We start from the raw sequence: 27,140 nt of genomic DNA, 5'->3' as shown, positions 1-27,140 counted from the left end.
ATCAATCACAAGTCATTACTTTACATTTCCTTCTAACCACATAGATGGAAATGAATAGCAGCATCTCTTCCTTTCCATGAAATAATCTTACAGTTTCTGGCTATTTGTATTTTCTTCTGTATTATATTCAGAGCGTAAGGACTTGGATAATAATTACCTTGCTACGGCATAGGCAGCGGTTATGTTTTTGGTTTGAACGGAAGGTACCTCACTGTTTAATGGCCTGATCCTGAAATAAATGAGTGAGGAAGCACTTGGTGCTTTTCACTTCATTGGTTCAGACTTTAGGGCCAAACATAAGTGCTGGAAGTAGGAGTGCGGGAGGTAGGGTGTGGGGTGGATATGCTGCCACACCTGCCTGGAAGTGGTTTCCGTCATATACAGGGTTTACAGTTTGGTTCAATGGATCTCAGCACTGTACAAATTGTTCTAGCACCCCTGGGGCCAGATTTGTTTTGTCCTGTTCGCTCAGGCTTTGTACCCATGAATAAGTGTTGTAAATGGCTCTGGAGTAGAGGCAGTGTAGGCAGGTCAAGCTTTGTTAGAACACTAAAGGAATCCCTAGCTCAGAGCCATGGCTAAGATACGATAATCTTTAGAACATGGTTCTGGCACAGGTGGGCCCCATCCACAACAGCTGTCCACATAGTGTTAGAACGTGGATCACCTGTAAGCGAATTGCTGCTGTTTGCTGGTAAGTATGGTGGCTCAGGCTGTATCTGCACTACGTGCTAGGGGTGTGATTCCCAGCCTGTGTAGACATACTCTCACTAGCTTTCATTTGACCTAGCAAAGCTAAAAATAGTAGCGTGGGCAGCAGTGAATGTGCTAACTGCCCTGTGCACAAACCTACCTGAACCCCTGGGTGCTCCTGGGGCTGCTAGCACATGTCACTGCTGCCCATGCTACTGCCTCTCCAGTCCAGTTCTTAGTGTGCTAGCTCAGATGAGAGCAAGCGCAAGAATGTCTGTGCAAGTTGAGAATCCCCTCCCTAGCTTGTAGTATGGATGTAGCCTGAGTCCTTCGGTTTTATTAGAAATCTGGCACGTTTTGCTGCTTTGCTTCTGGTGTCTGTAGGAGGCTGAATTGTTTGTAATAAAATTGACAGGATGTTCTTGTTGTTTTTAAATGCAATCCACGTAACCAAGAAGAAAATGCTTTATCAATAACTTGCCTTAAACTAGAACTTGATTTTGGAAGGAACAAAATCCACCTGTTAAGTATGAAGCACTTCCAAATCTTAAAGGAAAGCAAATTGCACATACCACTTGTGGAGGAGGCCTCATATACAGCTCAACAGTGTTTCTTATGTGTCTGGGTTTCCATTTGTACAAATGAGACTGTTTCTGCACATGCTCTGGTTGAATTCAGTGTGTACATGGCAGGAGTAATATTTTTTTTTAAGTAAGTCTTTAAGGGAGTCTGGCTGATCAGTATATGGATTGCTGCAGTGTTAGCGAGAGAAGGCTCATAGAGAGGAAAATAAATGAGAATCTTTTCTTTTGTCCCCAGTATGCATACAAAAGGGGTAGGTGTGACATTGTCAATATCTGTCCCCTCCTTATTTTTGGGTGACATTTTGCAGAAGAAAAGTGTGTGTATGTAGGTAATCATAGGATTGGAAGGTACCTCCAGAGGTCACCTAGTTCAGTCCCCTGCACTCATGGCAGGACTGTGTGTTATCTAGACCATCCCTGACTGGTGTTTATCTAACCTGCTTTTAAAAATCCCCAATGATGGAGATTCCACAACCTCCCTAGGCAATTTATTCCAGTGCTTAACCACCCTGACAGGAAGTTTTTCCTAATGTCCAACCTAAACCACCCATGCTGCAATTTAAGCCCATTACTTCTTGTTCTATTCTCAGAGGTTTATGAGATCAATTTTTCTCCCTCTTCCTTGTGACAACTTTTTATGTACTTGAAAACTTATCAGTTATTAACTGATAATATAGAATAACAGCAAAAAGTATAAGTAATCCTCTTTAGACTCAACACAACAGCTTCTTTCAATTACCTATCCTAAAATATAAATAAAAAGAAGGTATGTGGCACAGGCGAATGTAATTTCTCCTTTTTCTGACAGTTTTCACTAAGGAGTATAAAACAATCTTTAGCAATAACTATATACCCTGTAACAATGACATATTTTCCTTTGAGAACTAATACTTCAAAGAACAGCAGCAGAGCAATTGACAATCTTAAACTGTCCCAAGAAAATCTCCAGACCGTTTCTGAAATGGGTCTTTGTGATTCTTTCACCACCAGCATCTTCTGGCTAATGGGCATAGTACTGACACTCCTGAAGGGATATAGCCTTACTGAAAATTGTGGGGGCAAGAAGCATAAATACAAGGATGTGGGGATAAGAGAGAAGGGGCCAGTTATTATTCAAGCACCCTCCAGTCCATGCTCTAGAATGTGGGAGATAGAGCACTGAAACAGTAAATGTAGTTAGCGTGAACCATCCTCTCACCAAGCAGCTGAAACACTCCCTCTCCTGTTCCCAGCATGGAACTAAAGGGTGTTTTGTATTTTTGTCCACAGCATAGATTATCCCTGCATGGAAGAGAACCAGCCTATGAAGTAGGGATCATACCATAGCTACCAAAGGGTTTGAGGGTGGGGCCTAAAAATATACTGCACCTCCAATTTAGCCCTTAGCTCAGTAGGGAAAGGTTTATCTAGGTTTTAGCCTTCTGTGGTATCCATATTCTTTTCTAGCCCTCCATAATGTCCTCTAGCAAAAGCAGGGTAGCTGAGACCTGAAATTTCAAGATAAAAGCATCCATTTGAATCTGTCTTTACACATCTTAATGGAGTGTTTCTTTTGCAGCTCACTTTTAAAACTGCTTGCTACAGGCATACAGCCAGGTCCGTGGCTACATGTTGTACATACACTTGGAGCTTGCTCGTTCTTTGTCAATCAATAGATTCACTGTTTGTTCTACATTGGATACAGTAGCTCAGCTATATAGACTACTGTGGGAAACTTCTCCCCTTTGAAGAAAAACCTGCTAAAATTATATAAAACATAATTGCTTTCTGTGGAATATGAAATCAATTTCTCTAGTGAATTAAGACCAAGAAAAGTCAAGGACAGCAAAGCGTATGAATACATTTTGTGGGTCGTCCTGGTTCATCGATTAAATTTCATATCTCAGAAACAGAATGTGTTTAATTTTTTCTGGAAGCCTTTTAGTACTGTTTCTGGTGCAGGTAGGTCTCTCCATAGGCAAATATATTATAATGTATGCCTGAAATAAAGTTGCAGAAAAATTCTGCAGTATTTGTCACTTTTGTTTTGTACCTGAACTCTTCTTGTTACTGTTGCTATGATGAAACCAAGTTTTTACTTTTTAAATTTAAAGTTTTCTGAGCATAGGGCAGATCTTGCTCATGTTGGCACCAATCCATCAAAGCACTTAAACTCCCATGTAACTTTAAATGTGTAAGTAGTCCCAGGGACTTCTTGTAAGCCCTTCTTCTGGCTTATTTGTGTATGTAACTGAGTTGGTATTGGCCCTATATTTGTCACGGCTCAGTAATGTTCATAATACATCCAGATCCTAAAAGTACTGAAGATTGACCTCACGGTGTTTCACACTGAAAACACTGTAATAACTTATTTTCATGTTGCCCTGTATCTTTTTTTTTTCTCCCCCAACAATAACTACCATTGGCAGCTATAAGCTACACATTCCTGTGTTTGTGTCTTCTGCCAGTTCCTTTTGATATGCAAATTTCAGACCACTCAGAAGCTGCATCAGGATCACTGTGGCTGTGGATTTATAAATCCTTTCTTTTAGGAGCCTGATCCAAAGACTGTTGAAATCCATGCAAAGACTCCTATTGGCTCAAGTGGGCTTTGGATCAGGTACTTAAGTCTTCTAAAATTTCATTTGAATATTTATGATTGTCTTGGTTTCTAGTTTTGTTGGTGGACTAGGAGTTGGACGTTCGCTTTCATGCCATCTTCTTGATTCCCAAAATGCTATTTCTTCTTGCCTGTGCCCTGTCTCCCCCAGAAAGAGGGTTCCAGTGTAGTTGAAGGTACAGTTGCCCTCCCTTTGAAATCCACCTGAAGTAAAGCGAGGGAATTGCTCTTCTCTTTTATCATAGGTTCTGACATGGAGACTTCATTATTATCCTGCTGTTTGTCTGCTCCATTCTTCTTGCTCACAAACTTCAGTATATTGCTTCATGTTTTATATTGCTGTCTCAAATTGCTGATAAGCCCATTTGAGAAAATGTCATATGCAAAGAGGTAGTCATGGCCATTTTTAGCTTGTGAGCCTTAGTTCCATTGACTAGCAAAGAAGTCGCCTACAGACACTCTATTTAGATTCATAGCTGACTGCAAAGAGTTAGTTATCTCACAAAACTGGGCAACAAAATGGCAGATGAAATTCAACGTTAATTGCAAAGTAATGCGTATTGGGAAAAATAATCCCAAATGTACATACAAAATTAGCGGTTACCTCTCAAGAAAGAGATCTTGGAGTCATTGGGCTGTTAGCCAAGATGGTCAGACACCCCCCTAATCCTCAGCCAGAAACTAGGACTGGATGATGGGAGGGATCTCTCTCGATAATTGCCCTGTTCTGTTCATTCCCTCTGAAGCATCTAGCATTGGCCACCGGCCAATATTAGAGAGGGAAGTACTCAATTCTTTCCATCTTGCATCTACCATTCATCAGTCCTGGCTGTCAGAGATATTAAATCCCCTTAAATCTCCTGCTTCATTGTGTCTCTCTTCCCGTTCTTTCTGAGGTATTTGGTGGATCTGCAATCACATTTACTAAGCTATCTTTTAGATTTATTTTCTTAGATTTCCTAATACACAGTCCCTTTTTAGTTGTGATTATGAAGATAAATGTGCATGTAAGCACAAGTAGGAATTTAGCTGGATGTAGGAATTTATACTGATTTATTCCATCTTAAAGTCAATCCAGATACCTAGTATGGACATGTGTAATTGGACATGAATGAGGCCTCATTTCTTGGGTGATAGTGTTAGGGAGGTAAATGGGTCATTAGCCTGGAAACAAAATGTCTGTACTAGCTAAAATCAGGGGAATGCCCAGGGAACCATCTACAATAGATAACTATGGATAAGATAAGTTGTGCATGTAAAGGTGAGGTAAAGAGTAAGTTGTGCATGGACGGTGCCTGTTGTATAGGATTGGTTCTTACAGAGTAACCAAGCCAGTTCCAAAACGTGTGATGTAATGTACAGTAGATGCAATGTGATGTGTAAAGCAAGAGGTTTCCTCTGTACTTTTGGATGTGTGCTATACCCTGTACCCACTCCCTACACTTGAGCATGAGCAACTCAAGTATAGTTTGAATGTATGACAATAAAGGAACCCTAGTTAGGAGACTGGAATCAAACTGACTTTTTGGGGAACTGAATGGAAGAGGTCTTGGGGGAACCCCAGCACACTGGTGCCGTCACTTAGATCTGCACGCTTGGAGCAGGTGACGTATACACATAAGGGTCGCAACCTAGCATTAAAAAAATAAAAATAAAAAAGTATTGGAAGAATTTAAGGGTTTAACTATAAGGAAGTGAGTGCCATGCTGGAAAACTGGGTTAACTCTAACCCAGGCAGGCCTTATGGACTCCCCAAAGAAGTGTTAGGGGGAGACTGAAAGAGAGTAAGAAAGCGAACTTCAAAGAATGGTATTAAAAATACTTGGAAGAGCATAGCAAAGGTCTGTTAAATGCCAATAAAAGATTAAAAAATAGATCCATTGGCTACTATAAAAATTTTTTTTTTGTTTTTTTGTTTTTTTAATCCTAAGGCAAAGAAAGCCCAAATCAAGGCAGATGTTTCACAAGGATTATTGGTCCTGGCTAAAACTTTACAAATAAAGTGTGCCACTTTAAGAAATAAATGTGAAAGGCATAAAAAGGAAATCAAAGATGTAGAGGAGGAAATAAACTAAATGGAAAAAAATCCCTGAAAGGTCAGGGAGAAAACAGTGTCGGTTACCTATTTACATAAATCCAAAGTAAAGAGCAGCCATCCTTCAAGAGCTGTATTTAATGAGTATAGCTTTGCAGGTAAAGTGTACTAAGTTTAAAAAATAAGTCCTAAAATCTTTATTTAAAAAAAACACTGAAAAAGTTTGGCTTAAAAAAGTCATTTTAAAAAATATGTAGTTTTTTTAACAGTGAGAAATTAAAAAAAACTTTTGCACAAATAAACACTGCAAAGTTTGGAAGGAATAAAGCAGTTGGGGAATGTAAAAATATATAAAAAGTGTGAAAAATACTTGGTATAATTTGGTGCAGTCATACCTGGTAAAACCCTTAGTTATAAAACAAATTATGCAAAGGGCAGATGACTGATAGATGATGACTACCACCAATATATGCTTCTTCCCCACAAAAAACCTTTACAACAATTCTGAAGGAAATGGGCCCTTCCTAATAAATATATCTGTAAATAATCAATTATGCTGGTTGCTACAGGTTCAAAAACAGTTTAGTTTAAACTATTGGACTATGGACAATTTAGTCAAAATCATCAAAAAAGAAACAGGGATTTCTCTATGGCTTGACTGCTTCCAAATGTATTAGAAGAAATGTAACCTGGGTATAGGGTGACCAGATAGCAAAAGTGAAAAATCAGGACAGGGGGTGGGGGGTAATAGGCGCCTGTATAAGAAAAAGCCCTGAATATAAGGACTGTCCCTATAAAATCGGGACATCTGGTCACCCTACCTGGGTACAGTTAATTAAGAGCAATGCAATTAAGAGCAATGCAAGGAGCATTAATAATCTCAAAGAGCAGATTGTAAGAAAAAAGAGGAAAACACCTACCAACTATAAAATAAAAACAAAAAAAAATATATAGTAAAGTTTTGTTAATAAAAAAGTTCTAAACTAAAAACTCATCCCAATTTAAAATTAAAACCTATTAAAATATACAAATATGTTCAGTTTGTGTCATTATTAAATTTTACCAATCTGCATTTATCTAAAAATTGTCCACTAAAATTTAATAAAATATAATTAAGAACTGTTAAACAACTTTCTAAACAAAATATACTTTAAAATACATAAAACTACCAAAGTGAGGGGGAGAAACGACACTAAAAAACCCTTAATAGAATTGGTACAAAAATGAAACACTTAAAAATTAGTATATTCTAAAACCAAGCTAACACAGAGATGCTGTGAGAACATAACCAAGTATTTCAGCAAAAGAACTGCGTCTATTAAATAAGCAAAGCTAAGAATTCATTAACAAAGGTTTGTTAATTGTGTATAATATACATAATACAGTCGGTGATTGCCTGTTCTGTTCATTCCTTCTGAAGCACCTGGCATTGGCCACTGTCTGAAGACAACATACTGGGCTAGATGTACTATTAGTCTGACCCAGTATTGCTGTTCTTAAGTAATGTTGAAATTGCTTTTAAAAAAAGGAGAATATTAAGTCAATGTGTTTTAATATCATGTGTAGCATGTAAAAAAAAAAACCCACATGCTATACAAAATAAAAGCAGCCTTAAACATAAATAATAGTAAAACTTGCTCTTTTATCACCATAAATATTAAAAATGTAATACAGAAAATGTGACACCACTTGGTGCATAATAATAAAAATAAAAAAACAAGGGTCCAATACCATGAAGTTAAATGTAAAACCACAGCAGCCCATATGGTGTAAAAACAACTGTGTTTTTCCTCCTCAAATACTTTATCAAGACAAGGTCTAAAAAGTTCCACACTTGTACTGTTGTTTGCTGAGGGACACTTGTGCAAGTATATGTCTTACAGATAGAATTGCCAAGCATGTGGGTTCATTCTGGGAAAACAGTCTCCAAATTGCACAGTATGGTTGGGATGGTGGCAAAGTAAAAACTATCTATGCTAATAATAAATATTGTGTGGTAGCTAAAAACAGCCATTTCTAGTATAAACCCAGGTCTATGTTCTCTTTCACACCTGAATTTTCTGTTGTAATGTACAAAATATGTATTTTTTATTTCAGTTTTTATAATGTAATTAAAATAAATACAAAGTTAAAATTAAAGGCAAAACAAGTTAAAATTACACCCTAGTGGCCTATACCAAGGGAGGTGAGCTTGCACCCTTGGTCTATATTAAGCACAGTATTAGTAATAATTGTGGCTAAGATAAGTCAGGAATGTGAAGATGAGGAAAACAGTAAGTTGTGCATGGACAGTGCATGCTGTACAGGGATTGGTAACCAAGCCAATTCCAGAATGTGTAATGCAATCTATAGTAAATGTGCTGTGTGAACAGAGGTGCAAGTAAGCCACTACGGCGTACTGGGGCGGACCGGCTTCCCCAGGTGGCAATTTAAAGGGCCTGGGGCTCCCAGCAGTGGCTGGAGCCCCGGGCCCTTTAAATTTGCACCAGAGCCCCGCTGCCGGAGCCCTGGGGTAGCGGTGGTGGGGCTCCAGCGGCTATTTGAAGGGCCCACGCTCGGAAGGGGCCCTGGCGCTCTTCTCTGCCCCCCGCTCTCCTATGGGGGCAGAAGCTTGGTGCTGCCTTCTCCTGGAGCTCTGTCCTGCTGCTGCAGGGCAGGCTCCGCTGGCAGCCCAGCTCCCCCATCCCCTGCCTCTTCCCCCAGTTCCCCCTGCATTCCCCCTCCCCCCTCACTCTCTCTCCCTGCTGCTGATCAGCTGTTTGCTGGCATGAGGAAGCAGAGAAGAGGCGGGGGCAGGGCCTTGGGGAAGGGGGTGGAATCAGGGCATACCCCCTCCAGTCCCCTGCCGTGAGCTGCTCAGGGCAGGGAGCCACCCCGGCCCTCTGCCCTGACTCCTGCACCCCCCTCACACTCCCATGACCCCAGGCCACACCTCCAGCCCTCTGCCCTGACTCTTGCACCTCCCCACCCCCACCCTGAGCACCAAACGGGAGCTCCTGCACCCTCCCCCACCCCACATACCCACCTGCACCCCTCGCACCGAATGGGAGCTGCCCCAGGTAAGCGCTCCACACCCCAACCTCCTGCCCCAACCCTGAGCCCCTTCCCTCATTCTAGCTCCTGGACAGACCCTGCACCCCAACCCCCAGCCTGCTCCTGCACCCTAACTCCCTCCCAGACCCTGCATCCCCAGCCCTGTTCTCAGTGTACCCCCACCCTCAGCTTGGTGCAGAGAGAGACCAAGAGAATGGGCTAGAACCAGGGAGAAGGTAGGTACCCATTATATGTGGGCAGGGGAGTGAGTGGGGGATCCTGTTTACCTCATCCTGAGCCCTGCTGCCCTTGCAGTTTACCCCCAGTCCCTCCCTTGCTCCAAGGACCAACCCTAGCTCCCGCCCCACTGTGTTTTTGCCCCCAGCCCCTGCCTTGCTCCAATCAGCAAGGACTAATTCTCCCCCCATGCTTCACTGTGCTCATCTTGCCCCGGCCCCTACCTCGTTCCAGCTGGGGTCCAATCCTTCCCCACCCCACCATCATGCCCCGCTGTGCTCTTGCCCCGGCCTCTTCTTTCCACAGGGGGGCCCTCAAATATGTTTGGCACCAGGCCCACAAAAAGTTAATCCGGCCCGGGCCCTTTAAATTGTCCCCGGAGCCTTGTTGCCAGAGCCCTGGGGTAGCGGTAGCGGGGCTCCGGTGACAAGTTAAAGGGCTGGGGCAGTAGCGGGCCCCAGGGCCTTTAAATAGCCCCCTTTAAATTACCCTCGAACCCCAGGGCTCTCAGTTGCCTCTGCAGCTGGGAGCTCAGGGGGTGATTTAAAGGGCCCGGGGCTCCCAGCTGCTGCTCCCACAGCCTTAGCCCCAGGCCCTTTAAATCCTGATTTAAAGTGCCTGGGAATTTAAAGGCCCCCGCCTCTTCCGGTTGAAGCCCCGCCCCTTCATCAGGACTCCAGAGTACCGGTAAGTCCTTTAAGTTACTTTCACCCCTGTGTGTGAAGTTATATAAGGGAAGAAGTTTGCTGTAACTTTTGGATGTACCCACCCCCTACACTTGTGCCTGATCAACTGAAGCGTAGTTTGATTGTATGACATTAGAGGAACCTGACTGACAAGACTGGAGTTGAACTGAGTTCTTGGGGAGCTGTGTGGAAGAGATCTCAGGGGAACCCCAATACCTAGTAGTTCCAGTTTTTAAGAACCAGTGCTGTAAACACTTACTACGGTGAGTGGTCTCACTGAAGACTTGCTATCTTTCTTTCCTTATAAGCACCTGATCCTGAAATTGTTCCATGCTAGGAGTTCTCATTGAAATCAATGGGAGTTCATGTGAACAACCCTTGCAGGATAAGACTGTAAGTGCCTTCAGTGCACGTTATTCTCGCACACTGTGGATTGTCATCAAGGACCGAACCTCAACTTCAGCACCTAAGTACAGGCTCTACCACTTGAGCTTTAGAAGCAACTCCTTTAGTTGTTGTCAATACTACTGTTGTCCTCTGTGGAGGATTACCTGACATACTTAGTCTGGCTGTTGTGCACACACCTCTCTCATTGAGGTCCGTTGAAGCTGTGTGCATAACCAAAGCATAACCTATTTTGGAAGTGGGACATAATTTTTCCACTGTTTCCATGTTCGGTGGTAATCTTTGTGACTAGAATCTTGCTAGTTTAGAAGTTCAAAGGATTGTGCTCATAATGTTGAAAATGAGCCATTTTGGCTGCAACTTGATGAGTCAGACTTGAGGATTTTTTAAAATTGAGGCATAATTATGAATGTTCTGTAACTCATGGTTAACAGCATCTTGTACGGTTTAAGAACAGGCACTCAGTTGTTTTCAACTTTGTTTTGGAAAAGAATGTGCACGAGCAACTCTAATGAATGAATCTCTGGAGATAGCTTTGACCTGAATTAGCTAATTATGGTGTAACAGTTTTGCTGCGGAACTAGCTCATTATGGAGTAAAATACTAAAAGTTTAATCCCAAAGCAGAGTATGCAAAACCAGCTGAAGGGTAGTGAATGATCACCTTTCATATGTTAGCTTGATTTTTTTGTAAGACTTTTCTGTCTGTATGACAGAAGTTAGCAACTGAGTTCAGTAATCAAAAAGCACTCCTTAAATGCATTCTGGCATTTCTAAACTGATGAACTTTGTTTTGCACCACTGAAGTCTATCGCAAAACTGTTGCTGGCATTTCTGTTGCGCTATGGGCACATGGTGACTTTATGTTCTTTAAAGAAAAAGATGACTAAGAGGAGGAAAAAATCATCACACCCAACATCGCTGCCCTTACCTGTGCTATCATAGATACTAAGGTCAGAAGGGACCATTATGATCATCTAGTCTGACCTCCTGCACAACGCAGGCCACAGAATCTCACCCACCCACTCCTGCGAAAAACCTCTCACCTATGTCTGAGCTATTGAAGCCCTCAAATCGTGGTTTAAAGACTTCAAGGAGCAGAGAATCCTCCAGCAAGTGACCCGTGCCCCATGCTACAGAGGAAGGCGAAAAACCGCCAGGGCCTCTTCCAATCTGCCCTGGAGGAAAATTCCTTCCTGACCCCAAATATGGAGATCAGCTAAACCCTGAGCATATGGGCAAGATTCACCAGCCAGATACTACAGAAAATTCTTGGTAACTATCCTGGGTAACTATCAACCCTCTTTCCTTTTTTTTCACTATACCTGTCACTTTTTCACCTTCTCCAGAGAGAGTTTTAGGTGTTGCTTGAATTCACGGGCAAGAACAAACATGATGCAAAGCAATATATTGACTGTACTGTTGAACATATCTTATATATTATGTAATGTATTTATCTAGGCAGTAGCATCCACTTGTCATGTTTCTTTCATAACATAAAGGCTTCAATTCTGCACTTGGAGCTGCATGGGGGCCAGAAGAGATTGCGATGTTGGTGCCTTAGTTTTTGATCTTGTGAAGACTAGAGTACATGCTTAGCTTTCCCTACTCGGAGTTGCCCCATTGACTTCAGAAGAACTACTCTGAGTATGTAAAGTTAAGCACCAATAGGACTACTCAGTACAGAAAGTTAAGCATGAACGTAAATCTCTGTAGGATTAGGGATTTGTAAAATGATGCTTAGTGCTTATCTTTTATCTTCTCACTATGAATCCAATCATTCACTGTTGTCTAATTTAACATAAAGTGTGTTGGTTGCTAAAAAGAATTTTAGAAAAGTCAATTACAGTCCAGATGGAAAAGCTGGCTAATGATCTGATACTGATGGTGTAAATGTTTGTGTGTCATAATAAGAAATCCTTATCCGTTACATAATTTTCTTTCAAATAGTCAATTATTTACTTTTGGGAGGAAACACATTTTTCTGGATAACATTCTGTCCTGCTTTATCTTAAAGTTCACGTATTTTGAGTCGCTCTGTTTAGATGTTGCTTTCCTGTCAAACTGATATTGTACCATTCAAGAGAAAGTATTACAGACTTCTGGAGGAGGAAAGTAGAGGAGTACAGGTGTACTTTTTCCTCATGTTGTTTCTGATGCATAGGTGGAGTATAAATGAACTTTTGCTAACACTAATTTTTCAGACTACAGATTAAATGGAAAAATGTATTTTCTATTTATAGAGATTTATGAAGATTTTTATAAATGGCTGTGTACAGTACTTTTAAAAAGTACTTAAATTGTGCTGTAAATATTTGAAATACTGTTAAAAGCATTGGCTGTGACAGAAATCTGTATAAATGCTTTCATATCTACTTGTTTTTCAAATGGTAAATGAAAATTAGATATGAGCTTTTAGCTTATTTTTAACCAATATCTCTTATTTTAAGAAATGAATATAAGTGCAGTGATAAGTCAATTGCAAACAATTCACTTTCAATACACTGGAAGGATCGTCAGATACGCCGACAACTACCCAACAAACCACTCTGTAATGTCCCCTTGCATCCTTCTCATCGCATCCACACATCTAGAACATCATCAAAAGCTGATGCGCGCGTGTGCGCACACACACAGAGTTACGTACCATGCTATTGACTTTGCTCTGTATTGTGGCTTTGCCTTAGGCCCGGGGCATGTGGCAGTGTGTACATGTGTTGCTCTAGAAGCAGACTGATCGCACTGCACCTTTAATTGGGGGCGGGGAAGGGAAGGGGATGTTGTCCGGCTTGCCAGAGGAGAGGGACTAGCGCCTTATGGCCAGGAGGGGGAAGTGAGGCTCAGAAGCTGCTGCAGAAAGGGGAGTGGGTCACTGGGGCAACGCTGACTCATCTGAAGGGACCCGAAGGGCTGGGGAGTTGAAAAGGGGCAAGCCTGGCAGGAGAATCTCTTTTCCCAGAACAGGCGGAGCAGCACCCACTCTCCCTCCCCTTTACTAGCAAAATACCAGGTTTGGTCAGGACCTGCTGTGGGCATCATGCTAGCTGCTCCTTTCGGGCTGGGAGGGATTGACCTAGGTGGAGTGGGAGTTTTTTTCGCCTTCCCCACAGCAGGTTCCAGGGAGGCTTTGTTATGGTGAGTGGGGACGGGAGTTAGGCTATGACGTTGTAACTCATTACGTGAGTGTGGGGCGGCTGTCCAGTGCAGGTACTCCAGAGGGAAGGGACACAGTGACTGGATAAATGGCTTGGCAAAGGACTTAAAAAAAGAGATGTTTGTTAAAGGACTGTAATGGGGGTAGGGAGGTGGAGTTGGGGGCTGCTATGACTGGTATGGCAGGGAGCCAACCCCCCTTTCATATAGCCCACGTTAACCCTCATGGTGGGGCGGGGGGGAGGAAGGGGGTGGGAGATGGTAAGGTCCCCGCCATGGGTTGGCTCAGGAAGGACCTGAATGGAAAAACAGGGGGGCTGGCGGAAGCCCCCCGGGTAGATATTAAATGAAGATGGAGTTGCCTACACTTTACGCTCTTTTTATCTGCTGGGTAGTCCCAGACATCTAATAATTAAATTGCAGCTTGATTAAAACCGTATCAAGTGTCTCCTGTCCTTTCTGTATAGTTGGACAACTGGGACTGTATTGTGATTTGGTCCCAGTCTGTTCTCTGGTTCTCCCACTTAGTCACATTGGGATGTAACTTATGCCAACCCCGTACTTGGTGCAAATTCCTTCCCTTGCATGCAGGCTAGCATGTTTGGAGAGGGCTCTTCCCACTTCCTGCTGGCCCACTCCCTGCCCACATGCAGAGGAGGGGAAGTAGTGGCCCCACAAAGGCTTCTCTCTCTCCAACTGATGCTATCCATGATGCAGGTAGCAAGTAGGAGGCTGTAAGGGTGTCAGTGCGTCCTTATGTCCCCACATGGGTGTGCAGCAAAAGGCACAATCTGGCTCTCAGTGACCAGCAAACCTCTTCTAGTGCAAAGTGGGCCTAAGTAAGAGTAGAAGCAGAGAGAAAAGAGGGGAGAGAGAAGAGAGAGGAGAGAGAAACATGGAGTGTAGAGAAGGGAAAAGTGGATGAGGATGCCTTCAGGGGAGGGGAAGCAACAGATTCCTATCTATCTATATAGGACCCAGGATGCATAAATGCTCCTTTCCCCAAAGAACTTACAAGAGAAAACACCAGTAAAGGAGTAGAAGAGATGGTGGTTTTTTAAATCGCGTATATAATCTTCCTTCTCACCTTTTTAAAATCCTTAAATTAAATACTGTTATTTGATGACGACACTTCCCCTGCAACTTTTGTTGATTCGTCCAATTTCTCTTAACCTTTTGTTGTTTGTTCAGGTTTTATTTAACCCTCTAATTATCCATTCATGATAAGAATAACCCCTATTTACCAAGTTCTTTTTTGGGTATTGCTTGCAAATGGGACTGTAGGGACAATTGCTTTAAGCTGGGTTCGGTTTGGTTTGGTTTTGTTTGTGTTTTTTTTTAATGTGATTCTAGGGGCAACTTTTTTTCTCTAAATAAATACAGTTCTGTCCCTTAGCAGATAAGTTTTTTGGAGAAGAGACTGTCTTGCTATGTTTGAATAGTACAGCTCGCTTTAGACAAAATTAATACATAGTAGAAAAATGGAGCAAGCAGTTACATTATTGTGCATCACCACTGTTTTGGGGAGTAGGGTCTTTTAATCAGAAATTGCTACATTGTAGTTGTAGTTTTTTTAACATATATTTGGTGCCCTCATTTTAGTATTTTTTTTTATCATGATACATTTTTTTACTGCTGATCTCTTATGAATGGTGAGTGAATGTCATATATGTACTGTATTATAGTAATTTATTACAGGCAATTGTGTGTTTGAAACAAAAAATTAACTTTCTATGTGGCGTGTACACTTGATGCAGTGAAGTTCAGTTTCATTTCCTATTCTCTGAATAGATCTGTGGCTGTGGTTTGAGTGTATTGTTATATTTATCTGAAAAGTGAACAGACTTTATTATGGAAACCATTTCTAGATGGAGTATTATTGCTTTCCATGTGCCATTTAAAATATTGATGGGGGCTGCATTAGAATCACGTACTGCAGAGATGCCTTTTTAATATATTGGTGCTATTTGCACGGCTATTGTTAAGTATCTGTCAGCATTTCCATTATAAATCAGCATTTGCCTGAGTTAATAACTCAGCTATACAAATTAGCTTTGACTAGAAATGTGGCACCAAAGTGTTCAGTCTGAGAGGAAATTTTATGTTCATTTAGAAAATATGGGAAACAAGGAGGTATTTAGTTTTGCTATTTTTAATTTGTATTACGCAGCCCCCACCCAGAAAAGACAATATTAAATGAATATTTGCTTTGAGTTTAAAAAAATTTTTTTTGACTAAAGGCCTGACCAAATTGAAGCTAAAGGTATGAAAGTAGTGCACTTGGGTAGCGTATTTTTCTTTTAATAGTTTGTGATCAGAACAGTATGCATACTTGTATAGAATATGCACAATTTCCTTTCACAAAAAATGTGATTGTTTTCAGCATGTGACTTTATTGCACGTATGGTACCCAGTGCTGGAGAGCTCTGCAATAAGTGGAGTTAGTCTCACTGCCAAGAGAGACTAGAATGGCTGCTAAAGAGCCATTGTTACTTATGGTGTAATTATTAATAATAGGGATTTTAAAAGTCCCTGCATAGCAACGTACTTAAACAGTGCGTCTTACAAAGTGGTAAGCGCATTCTCTGAAGTGCCAAGCCACCTCAACTTCTGTCATTGAAATCAGCCATTCGGAGTTGAGGGGACTCAGCACCTTGGAGGATTGGCCAATAACAGGGTGGGAATCTAAGTGAGGGGATTTAGATGGTGTATAAAGATGATGATGTTGTCCTAAAATTAATGAGCTTCATCCTCAGTTGGTGTAAATTATAGTATGCTTCAAACGAACTATGACAATTTACATCATGTACCATGCTGTCCTTCCATGGGAAATATATTTCTCTTGTTGTTTTCAAACCTTACATCAGACGACACCAACAGCAGGAAATTCAGCTTTTGAAAGCACTACATTAAAATAATCAGGATTAAACCTTCAAAATACAGAACACTTACATTTAATGATAAACCTCTGCTTGTGTTGTTTTGTGGGTATTAAAGTAGATTTCCAGAATTAGCTGACTAACATAGCTTTCCTGAAGGAAAATATATTTTGCTATTTAATGTCAAATGGGAAATAGTACCAAATAATATGTTTATTAACTAACTAGCAGAATTGTTTTGGTAAACTATGTATAATTGTTCTTAAATAATGTATATGCATTTTAACAGGAACAGCATATAATTTTACTGATTCATGGCCAAACCTATAACTTTAACAAATATAGACACATGAATTTGCTTTTGGAGATGACCATTGTATTCATATATCATGTTTTTCAAAAAGATTTTGTGATGTGTTTATATTTTGAGATTTACTGGTAAAATAATACGTATTTGAGTTACAATTAAGGTTGTTGTATTGTGACGAACTAGGATTTTCTCTTGTAATTTAGAAGAACAGTACTCCAGGGCAGTAGCCAAAGAGTGCTAACTTACTGAATGTTGGAAAAACTGTTACATCATAACAGGTTTCAGAGTAGCAGCAGTGTTAGTCTGTATCCACAAAAAGAAAAGGAGGACTTGTGGCACCTTAGAGACTAACAAATTTATTTGAGCATAAGCTTTCATGGTGTAGCTTACGAAAGCTTATGCTCAAATAATTTGTTAGTCTCTAAGGTGTCACAAGTACTCCTTTTCTTGTTACATCATAGTAAATTACAGTAGAACCTCAGAGTTATGAATACCAGAGTTACAAACTGACCAGTTAACCATATACCTCATTTGGAACCAGAAGTACACAATCAGGCAGCAGCAGACACCTCCCCCCCCCCCCCCCCCCCCCCCCCCAAAAAAGAAGCAAATACTTTACAGAACAGTACTGTGTTAAAGATAAACTACTAAAAAAAAGGGAACATTTTAAAAAAATTGACAAGGTAAGGAAACTATTTCTGTGCTTGTTTCATTTAAATTAAAAGCAGCATTTTTCTTCTGGATAGTAAAGTTTCAAATCTGTGTTAAGTCAAAGTTGAGGTATAAACTTCTGAAAGAACAGCCATAATGTTTTATTCAGTTACGAACAACCACCATATCTGAGGTGTTCGTAACTCTGACGTTCTACTGCATCTGAGATTACAACTTGGGTGTCTAGGTTTCGCAGCCGAAGATCAGTAAGCCATAGTGAATTCCAGGCAAATTCTTGAACATTTCTCTGTGCCTTAGTTACCTAAGGAAATGTGGATAATAATGCTTTGCATTTACCAAGTGCTTTTTCGTCTGTAGAATACCGGTCAAAATTGTGTAGGAATGTCGCCCAGTTGGGGGTTACTGCTGTCTTCAGGTACTGAGCTGTTTAAAGAGTGGTGAACTTGCTCAGAGCGTCCTCCATCATTCTTTTAAATAGTTTCCTGGGAAGTGGTGATAACTAATGTCTGTAGAGCTGTCCAATCTCATGAAGTGGAAACACAGCAGAAGCCTCGAGGAGCTTGTGTGGCTTGCAAGCCAGGAGGCTCCTTTCTCTTGTCCAAAGAGGTACTGATAGAAAGCTCTGTTGGTAAATTACTTGGTCAGGGTTGACTGGAGCCAGAGAGAGGTCTTGATAAGTATCTGGATTACCTGCTTCCTGTTGCAAAATGAAATTCAGAGACACTGTTTCTAAAGTATGTTAATCATGAATTTCACTTCTGTCGAGGTACTCCATGTGATCCCAGTAGTAAAGTATCTGGATGCTTCATAATCATTGTTGCAACAGGTCTTGGAGATAGGGAAGTATTATCCTCATTTTGCAGATGGGGGCTGTGGCACAGTGTGATTGAGACTTGCATAAAGTCAAAGTTTGTGGCAGAGCTGGGAATTGAATCCGGATCTCCTGAGTCTCTGGTTAGTGCCTTAATCACAAGACCAACCTTTCTCCCTTTGTTGAAATGTTGAAAAGAAGTCTCAGATTAAGTAGACTTTAGTACCTGGGTGGGGAGGAGATGGGGGAGAACTGTGCAACTTTTCAAAGAAATAGCAAAATTGTGGCATATAATGTGATTTAAAACATCAGAAATGACAGGTTGTTCAAGGAATCGGGGACTGTGACATCAGATTCTCCGACAACATTAATGTCATTATGGCACAGTCCCAAATTGGTAGGAGGAATGACTCCTTGAATTATTTTAACCTTGTCTATCAACCAAAGCCTGGATTCCCAAAGAGAAGTGTCATAAATATAAAGGGAAGGGTAAACCTCTTTGAAATCCCTCCTGGCCAGGGGAAAGCTCCTCTCACCTGTAAAGGGTTAAGAAGCTAAAGGTAACCTCGCTGGCACCTGACCAAAATGACCAATGAGGAGACAAGATACTTTCAAAAGCTGGGAGGAGGGAGAGAAACAGAGGGTCTGTGTCTGTCTATATGCTGGTCTTTGCCAGGGATAGACCAGGAATGGAGTCTTAGAACTTTAGTAAGTAATCTAGCTAGGTATGTGTTAGATTATGATTTCTTTAAATGGCTGAGAAAAGAATTGTGCTGAATAGAATAACTATTTCTGTCTGTGTATCTTTTTTGTAACTTAAGGTTTTGCCTAGAGGGGTTCTCTATGTTTTTGAATCTAATTACCCTGTAAGATATCTACCATCCTGATTTTACAGGGGGGATTTCTTTATTTCTATTTACTTCTATTTTTTATTAAAAGTCTTCTTGTAAAACACTGAATGCTTTTTTCATTGTTCTCAGATCCAAGGGTTTGGGTCTGTGGTCACCTATGCAAATTGGTGAGGCTTTTTATCCAACATTTCCCAGGAAAGGGGGGGTGCAAGTGTTGGGAGGATTGTTCATTGTTCTTAAGATCCAAGGGTCTGGATCTGTAGTAACCTAGGCAACTTGGTGAGGCTTTTTACCAAACCTTGTCCAGGAAGTGGGGTGCAAGGTTTTGGGAAGTATTTTGGGGGGAAGGACGTGTCCAAACAGCTCTTCCCCAGTAACCAGTATTAGTTTGGTGGTGGTAGCGGCCAGTCCAAGGATAACGGGTGTAATATTTTGTACCTTGGGGAAGTTTTGACCTAAGCTGGTAAAGATAAGCTGAGGAGGTTTTTCATGCAGGTCCCCACATCTGTACCCTAGAGTTCAGAGTGGGGGAGGAACCTTGACAAGAAGTAATTCTCTTTTTTTTCAAGAATCACAATGGAACTTGAGGGGTGAAGAGCAGGTATTCTCCTGTAACTCTAGATCGCTCCTTATTTCATGTGCATGACTTAATATTAAAATAGAGAAGAGAGAATTTTCTTTCAAAAATTAATGAGAAAGAGGCACTGATTATGTTTGAGGACCTTTACCTGGACTGTCTTAACACAGTCATTGGTATTTTATGTTGCCTGTATTCACTATTAAACAGTTATGTATCACAGAGGTGATTAGACATATGGCTAACTTCCATTTAGTGTCAATGGGAGTTACAAATATCAGGGGAAGAAAAGACCCCTTGGCAGATAGAAACATTATTTTCATGCTGCTTAAAATCTAAACAAAAACAAGAGCTGGCTTCCATTTTAAAATCAATAGGAAAACAAGTGGATGTTCATATGACTACTATTCCTTGGTTATTCTAAAAGATATGGAAGGTCACAACTTCAGCAACATAAACACTATAAGAAAACCTGTTACCAAATTCTACCAGCTGTGAAAATGTGGTAAAAGAGGATGGACACAACTTGTTGGGGAGAACCACCTGGTCTTCCCACCTCATCGAAGACCAGTATATAAGCCTAGACCAGAAATGAAGCCTAGCACAGGGTCTTGGTGTCAATACCACCCCTTTCCCCCACCCCCCACAGATAAATGGGGGTAGGGTTCCTGCCATCAGTACAGGTAGTTTTAATGTTTTGTTTTGCAAGACTCATGTCCACATCCCCTTTCCCATCTGATACCAGTGGCAGGTTTAAGAGCTATTTCTGGCGGTAGAATCTGAGAGAAGGTGGTAAATTTAGACTCAAGCCTCCTTTGTTTGCATTGTCCAGGTCATTGGATCCACGTACATATTTTAGTGAGCAATACTGTGGGTATTTGTATTTTCAAAGCAGTTTTGAAAATCAAGAGGCGAATACACTAGCGTTTTTAGACTTTCAGTATGTGCTTATGAAGAGGAGAGACACAGTATTGAAGGGGTCTACTCATTACTCTTTCCACCCTGTTTTAAGCACAGATATTTTTTCCAAACCAAGGAGAGAGGTTACATATGGCAAAACCATATGGTTTTTATTCCTGTAAAGTGTGCAGAGTATATTGACAGTATAGCACCGGGTTCTTGTGTAGTTTTGAAATGGGTGTGGGAGGAGGGGCAGAGAGGGGATGGTCAGGGCTCTCCTCCCTCACTCATTTTTGAGACTGTTAGCCATTTGGAGTAGTCTTATCTATTCCAAAAGGAGAAGATTTGCAGAATTCCACTCTGGGAGTGGACAGCGCTTTTGGAGTTGGGAATCATCCCATCGTTTTGTAGCAGAATGTTAATAAGGGGCTCTCTCAAGTCCCCTCAAGCATGTGACTTGATGCTTCACCTTTCTGTATGTAAAGTCTGTGTATAGGTGTGTACAAGCTGAGTTTCACTTTACTTGCTGTTGATCATGTTTTTTTCTCTTCCGTGTGCAACAGCAGTGGTAGGGATTGAACTGATGCTCTCATAGCTGCTCGCTCAGCATGCAGGAAAAACACATTAGAAAGAACATTTGCACAGATGGAGGGGACAGTGTGGAAAAATGCAGAGACTGGAGTAAGAGAGAGAAACAATTAGTGTGTAGCCTGGCAGCATTGTCAGAGTGGAGGGGCCAGTGGAAAGGGATAAGAGATGTAGGCTGTGGTGGAGTTGTGACAGCTTTGAATGGGAGCTCCTTAAAGCGTAAGCTATGGGGCAGTGCTTTTCTCCTCTTTCTCCCCCCCCCCCACTCCCCAGGTGAAAGTTATGATTGTGGCACAGTCTTACCTAGTGTGGGTTTTGGAAAGAAACATACTCTCAGCCTGCAAGTTTATTCCATATCAGTGGACAGACTTGTAGGATCCGGGCCAGAGGTGGTTGTCATGAATGGGTTCCCATAGGCATGGTCAGGCAGAGCTAGATTTAGGGGCAGGTGACCTCCTAAGGTGCTGGGCTTGGGGGGGTGCTGGGCCCAGGATGCTGTTTTTGTTGTTAGCAACAAAAGAGAGAATAGAATGCTTGAAGCAAAATGTCTCAGGTATTCCATATGTAGATTCATTTTTTCACTAACCTCTGTTAGTGAATTAGTTAGAATTTTCTGGACCTCTGTTAACTCTGTTATATGACAGAGAGAAATCATGCATCAAAGTTGTGCAGTGGGCTACAAATGCAATAAACAATGAAGTATTCAAAAGTTTAACAAGTAGAGGGGGGTGGTGGCGCTGAAGATGCGCCTTGCCTGGGGTGCCATTTGATCTATCGCCAGCCCTGTGGTCAGGCACGGAGATCCTGATATTGTTTTGTGGACCCAAAAATTGCTGTGAGGAAGGTGCTTGGTTGTTATTATTTTATTCCTTTTATGTAAGCTGGGATTCCTAATAAACCATATACAGTAAAAGCTGTGTTATCTCGGCCTGTACCAATGGGAAAGCTCTATAAACCAGCATTTCTAATCCTCACAGAAAGTCTGGTCTATAGTGCAGTTGGTGTGGGGCCAACAGGGTCCCTACCTGGCTCCGTGTGGCTCCCCGGAAGTGGCGACATGTCCCTGCTGCTCCTAGGTGGAGGAATGGCCATGGGGGCTCCGTGCGCTGTCCCCGCCCTGCCCCAAGTGCTGGCTCCACAGCTCCCATTGGCTGGGAACCACGGCCAATGGGATCGGCTGGGACGGCGCCTGCAGGCGGAGGCAGCACACAAAGCTGCCTAGCCTCACCTCAACCGAGGAGCAGCAGGGACATGTTGCTGCTTGTGGGGAGCCGCTTGAGGTGAGTGCAGCCCGGATTCAGCACCTGTGCCCCAACCTCCTCCCCGAGCCCCCTCCTGCACCCAAACTCCTTCCAGAGCCCAAACCCCACATCCCATCCTGCACGCTGAACCCCTTGGCCCCAGCCTGGAGCCCCCTCTTGCACCCCAAACCCCTTATCCATGGCCCTACCCGAGCCTGCAGCCCTAGCTGGAGCCCTCACCCCCTCCCATACCCTGCCCCAACGTGGATCCCCCTCTTGCACCCTGAACCCCTCATTTCTGGCCCCACCCCGGAGTCTGCACCCGCAGCCCAGAACCCGTACCCCCTCCCACACCCTCATCCCCTTGCCTCAGCCTGGAGCCCCCTCCAACATGCCGAACACCCCAGCCCGGAGCCCCTTCCTGCACCCCAAAAGATTTTTATAAGCAAATGCAATTGACTGAGCCCTTTGCATTTTCTGATGGATGGCTTTCGTGTTTCGCAGTTGGACTATGCTCGAGTTAGCCGAGAAGAGCCGAATGCTGTTCTTTCTGTTTGTATCTGCCATTGTGATCAGTCGGTTTATCACTCGGTGTATTGTCCTTTGTTTATCGTAAAATAGCAATGCCACTCTATGATTATGGCATCCAAAATTACAGTGAAAAGCAAAGGAGAGAAGCGTTGTGTTGACATTAAAATAGATATTTGTACACATCTTGAAAAGGGCGAGAGTAGGAATGTTTTGATGCAAGAGTACGTTTCCTGGTCCACATTTATCTGTTTACAAAGCACTAGGTAATTCATGGATGGACAAAGAAATTTTTTATGATTGGTTTCATCAAGTTTTTGTACCTGCAATGAAAGAACATTTTAGAAAAATAGGCTTAGCTGAAGATAGCGAAGCTATTCTATTGCTAGGCAATTGTAGAGCTCACCATCATGAAACACAGTTAGTGTCTGGTAATATTTTTACCATCTTCCTGCTTACCAATGTTACTTCATTGGTTCAACCAGGGCATTATCCAGAATATGAAATGTTACTACAGAAGAGATTTTCTGAGAAAGTTGAGCGATCATGAAGGACTTTTCAGGAGTTTCAATCTTGTTATAACATAAAAGATGCAATTTTTAATGTTGCTTGTGCCTGGAATTCTGTTAAAAGTGAAACATTAAGGAGAGCTTGGAGAAAATTGTGGCCTAGTGTTATATTTGCAAAAGTGTCTTCTGATGAGGATGAATTGGAAAGCTTTAAAGTAAGAGTTAGGAAAAAATACATTAGTACAAATTCTTGAAATGGTGAAGGATATTCTTTCTTCACACCCCATCAACAAACTTCATGGAGGTGAGATAGAAGAGTGGATTGAAGCAGATGAGGAGGTTGAAGTGACACATACTGTTACTGATACCAAAATAATAGAGAATATTTTGAATCCTGAGAGGTCAAAGAACACTATAAAGACAATGAAGAAGAAGATTTTAGTGAAGAGGACAAAATAATTCTGGGAAAGGTTGCTTCAGCTTTTGATACAATAGTTAAATTTTCAGAAAGGCAGCCATGTTATATTGCCCAGGAAGTTACGCGATTGCTCATTCTGTCCTCTACTTTTACGCAAAAGCGGCAGAAGACAAGCAAGCAAGCGGATATCAGGACTTTATTCAAAAAAGCAGCTTCCAGGGTGTGTCATAGGGTCAGTACAGATTCAGCCCAATCTCCTACACCTTCTGCATCTACTGTACAATGACGATTAACTTTGATAATGATGACCCTGAAGCACTGTAAGATCCTGAAGTGCCTTCTGAATCATCAAAGATTATATTATGTATAGTTTTAGTGTTAAGTGTATTTTTAGTGATCTGGGTGTACGCCATGTGCTGCCCATAGTGATACGTGGTGTCATAAGGTAACCCACTGTATAGAAAACTTTACCTGTATACACCTATGTGCTTCAAAAAACCAACCACTCTGCAGTGCAGTACTACTACTGGATTGGTGAGTACCTGTATACTGTACTACTGTATTTTATACTTTATTCATTTTATTGTGTTCTAATTCTTTGAAAATTGGTATTTGTAACGGGTTCAGGCTCACCACTGCGGTGCCTCATGCTGGTGGTGGCTTGCCTGTTGTCTCCTCTACTCTGCTGTTTTGGATCCGCGTTGCCGCCCTGCTCGGCGGTATCCTCTTCAGGACACTGCCCTCTGGCAGTGCCCCCCACTTCTTTCTCACCCCCCTTCTGGGGGTCCTGCCAGTCCTTTTGCTTGCACCCACCGCAGGGGCCAACCACAACCCAAAGTCTAGCCCCTCACTTCAGGGGCAAGCTGCAGTCTGTATTGCCCATGCTCCTCCATGGCCAGGTGCAGTGCAAGGGGGGGGGGGACCCAGGCCCGCCCGCTACTCTGGGTCCCGACGCAGGGATCCTCTAGCGGCAGCCTCTCTGCCCTCCTTCTCTCCCCTTGTCCGCCTGTTGTCCCTGGGCCCCTTCCCCTTGGCCCCTGCACCTTCTTGTCCCTTTCTGGCAGGGGTCTGCAGCCTAGGAGGTAACAGGCCAGAGCTCACCCTCTGCTCTTCTGAGCCTGTCCAGCACCGCTCTGTCTCAGGTGCTATCCCTGGGAGCCAGTCCTCCTCCCTTGCTTATCAGGGAGAGACTCCCCTCTGCTCTGCTGGACAGCTCCTTATATCTAGGCTGCCACAGCAGCTGCCTCCTGTCTGGCTCCTAACAAGCCTCGCCCTAATTAGCTGCAGGTTTCCACAGCCTCCCTGGTTGCTTCTGCCCCATCCCCACTGGAGTGAGCCACCTGCACCACTACAGTATTCCATTGGTAAGTATAACTCTTAGTTAACCAGAATATTTGATTAACCGGCACCCCTGAGACTCTGAACATGCCTGATAACAAAGCTTTTACTGTATCAAGCTCATTGCCTTTCAGAAGAATAAAGAAAAAAATTGGGAAAACTTGATATTTTTGTGTTTCCTCAGAAATAAGTGGAATTTGGAATCCTGTTTATCCTCATGCAGTTTGTACTTTCCTAATCTGAAAATATTTGAAATGCCAAAATCATTTTACACATAGGTTGTTTTGAAGACAGTTCAGTCCCATAACTGCTTTCTGTCTATATTAAGGAGTCTTCCTGAAACTCATTGTAGTCTTTCAAATCAAGCTGATCAACTGATCTGTCTGTATTGTCTTGGATTCAAAGCGTAATGTATTCAGGTAGCATCCTAAGATAAGATGCTTACAGTGTTTCGAAAGGGCCTTCTGAGGTCTGTAACAGTCAATGCTGGGGAAAAGTAGTTAATGTTGATGATAAATTCCGGGTCTGTGGCCCTGTGTGCTGATTAGACAGCTAAGCAAAGCAGGCAAATGGGGCAATGAGACAAAAAAGAAGAAAACCGTGACATGGAGCACAGTTGTGCGTTTTAGATGTTGAGGTGAATCCCAGTAAGTAATTCTGAATGAGCTGCTCTTTGCTGGAGCTGTGTCAATCCATAGCAGCTGCTAGCTTTGACCTTAGAAACGTTTATGCTTGATTGATTGGATAATAACATGGTTTTAGCATTGATGTTGGAATATGTATTGAACACCTGATAGAAATAAATTACAAATGTACACAGCTGCATGCTAGCGTCTGATATGAGCAGAGTTGAGATGAATGGGATATGTTCCAAATGAGATTACAGGAAACATCCTTTTGCTAATAAAAGGGCAAACTGGTCACAGTTATAGGAAGATGATACACAAACCTTAATTCAGGGGGTAGGGTGACAACTGTTTTGCTATATTAATGTGGCTGTGTTGGACTGATGACTAAATTTCAATGCTGAAATTTATGGGCCATTTTTTCCCCACAACTATAGATGCATACATGTGTCCTTGCAATCCTAATTTATGTGAACCGCAATTGCAAGTGTAGTTGCTTTAATTTCACAAGTATATGACCAATTATAAATCTAACCATTTGCTTATGCAAATGCTAAAATTGTGTAACCCACAACTTACTGTGTTATGTCCTCTCCAGATGTGAGTCCGTTAAAACTATCTAAATAAACTGCTACTTTAGCTCAAGAGCTCAAGTGGAGAGGCACATAACTCTTAGAATCATAGGGTTAGAAGGGACCACAAGGATCATCTAATCAAATCCTGCATTTTGGCTGGTGATTAGTTGTATCCAGAGGTGAAAGTGGGCCGGCACGGCATACCGGTAAGAAGTGGCTGCTGGTACCCACCCATATGCTGTGGCAGCGCTTTGACATCACTGCCTCTTTTCACTCCCTCCCCACCCCCCCGACTGGCAGGGCCATTGGGGCAGGGGGCAAAAGGGGTACCTGCCCCAGGGCCCGGTGATTTAAAAGGGCTCAGGGCTCCTGGCTGCCGCTACCATGGCAGCGGCAAAAGCCCTGGGCCCTTTAAATTGCTGCCGGAGCCCCGGCAGGCACATGCCAGGCAGCATGGAAGGGCTGGCTGGGGGAGGTTGACCTCTGGCCCTGCCCCTTCTGCTCAAGGCCCTGCCCCTTCTGCTCAAGGTCCTGCCCCTTCTGGGGGCCTCAGAGCCGGGCCCCCATACCAGTAAGTCTTTTATCTTACTTTCACCCCTGGTTGTGTCTAAACCATCCAAGACAGATGGCTATCCAGCCTCCTCTTGAAAACCTCTAGTGAAGAAGCTTCCACAACCTCCTGAGGCATCTGTTCCATTGTTCTACTGTTCTTACAGTTAGGACTTTTTTTTTTTAGATTTAATCTAAATCTGCCATGCTGTAGTTTGAAGAACCCATTGCCTCATGTCCTGCCTCTGTGGCAAAAGAGAACAACTTTTCTTCTTCATTTTTATGGCAGCCTTTCAAGTATCTGAAGACCACTGTCATGTCCCCCACCTAATCTTGACTTTTCC

At 42.5% G+C, this 27,140-nt stretch overlaps 1 protein-coding gene across 2 annotated transcripts in view; it reads left to right on the top strand.

Annotated features, from left to right (window-relative positions):
- The window catches only part of CDK14 (cyclin dependent kinase 14), a 495,570-nt gene that overhangs the window by 21,306 nt on the left and 447,124 nt on the right, over positions 1–27,140 (top strand). The window lies entirely within an intron of this gene.

The sequence above is a fragment of the Lepidochelys kempii genome, chromosome 2 (assembly GCF_965140285.1).
Source record: "Lepidochelys kempii isolate rLepKem1 chromosome 2, rLepKem1.hap1, whole genome shotgun sequence".
NCBI classification, from domain to species: domain Eukaryota; kingdom Metazoa; phylum Chordata; order Testudines; family Cheloniidae; genus Lepidochelys; species Lepidochelys kempii.
The sequence above is the reverse complement of the archived record's forward strand: the minus strand, read 5'-3'. Positions and strand labels throughout refer to the sequence as shown.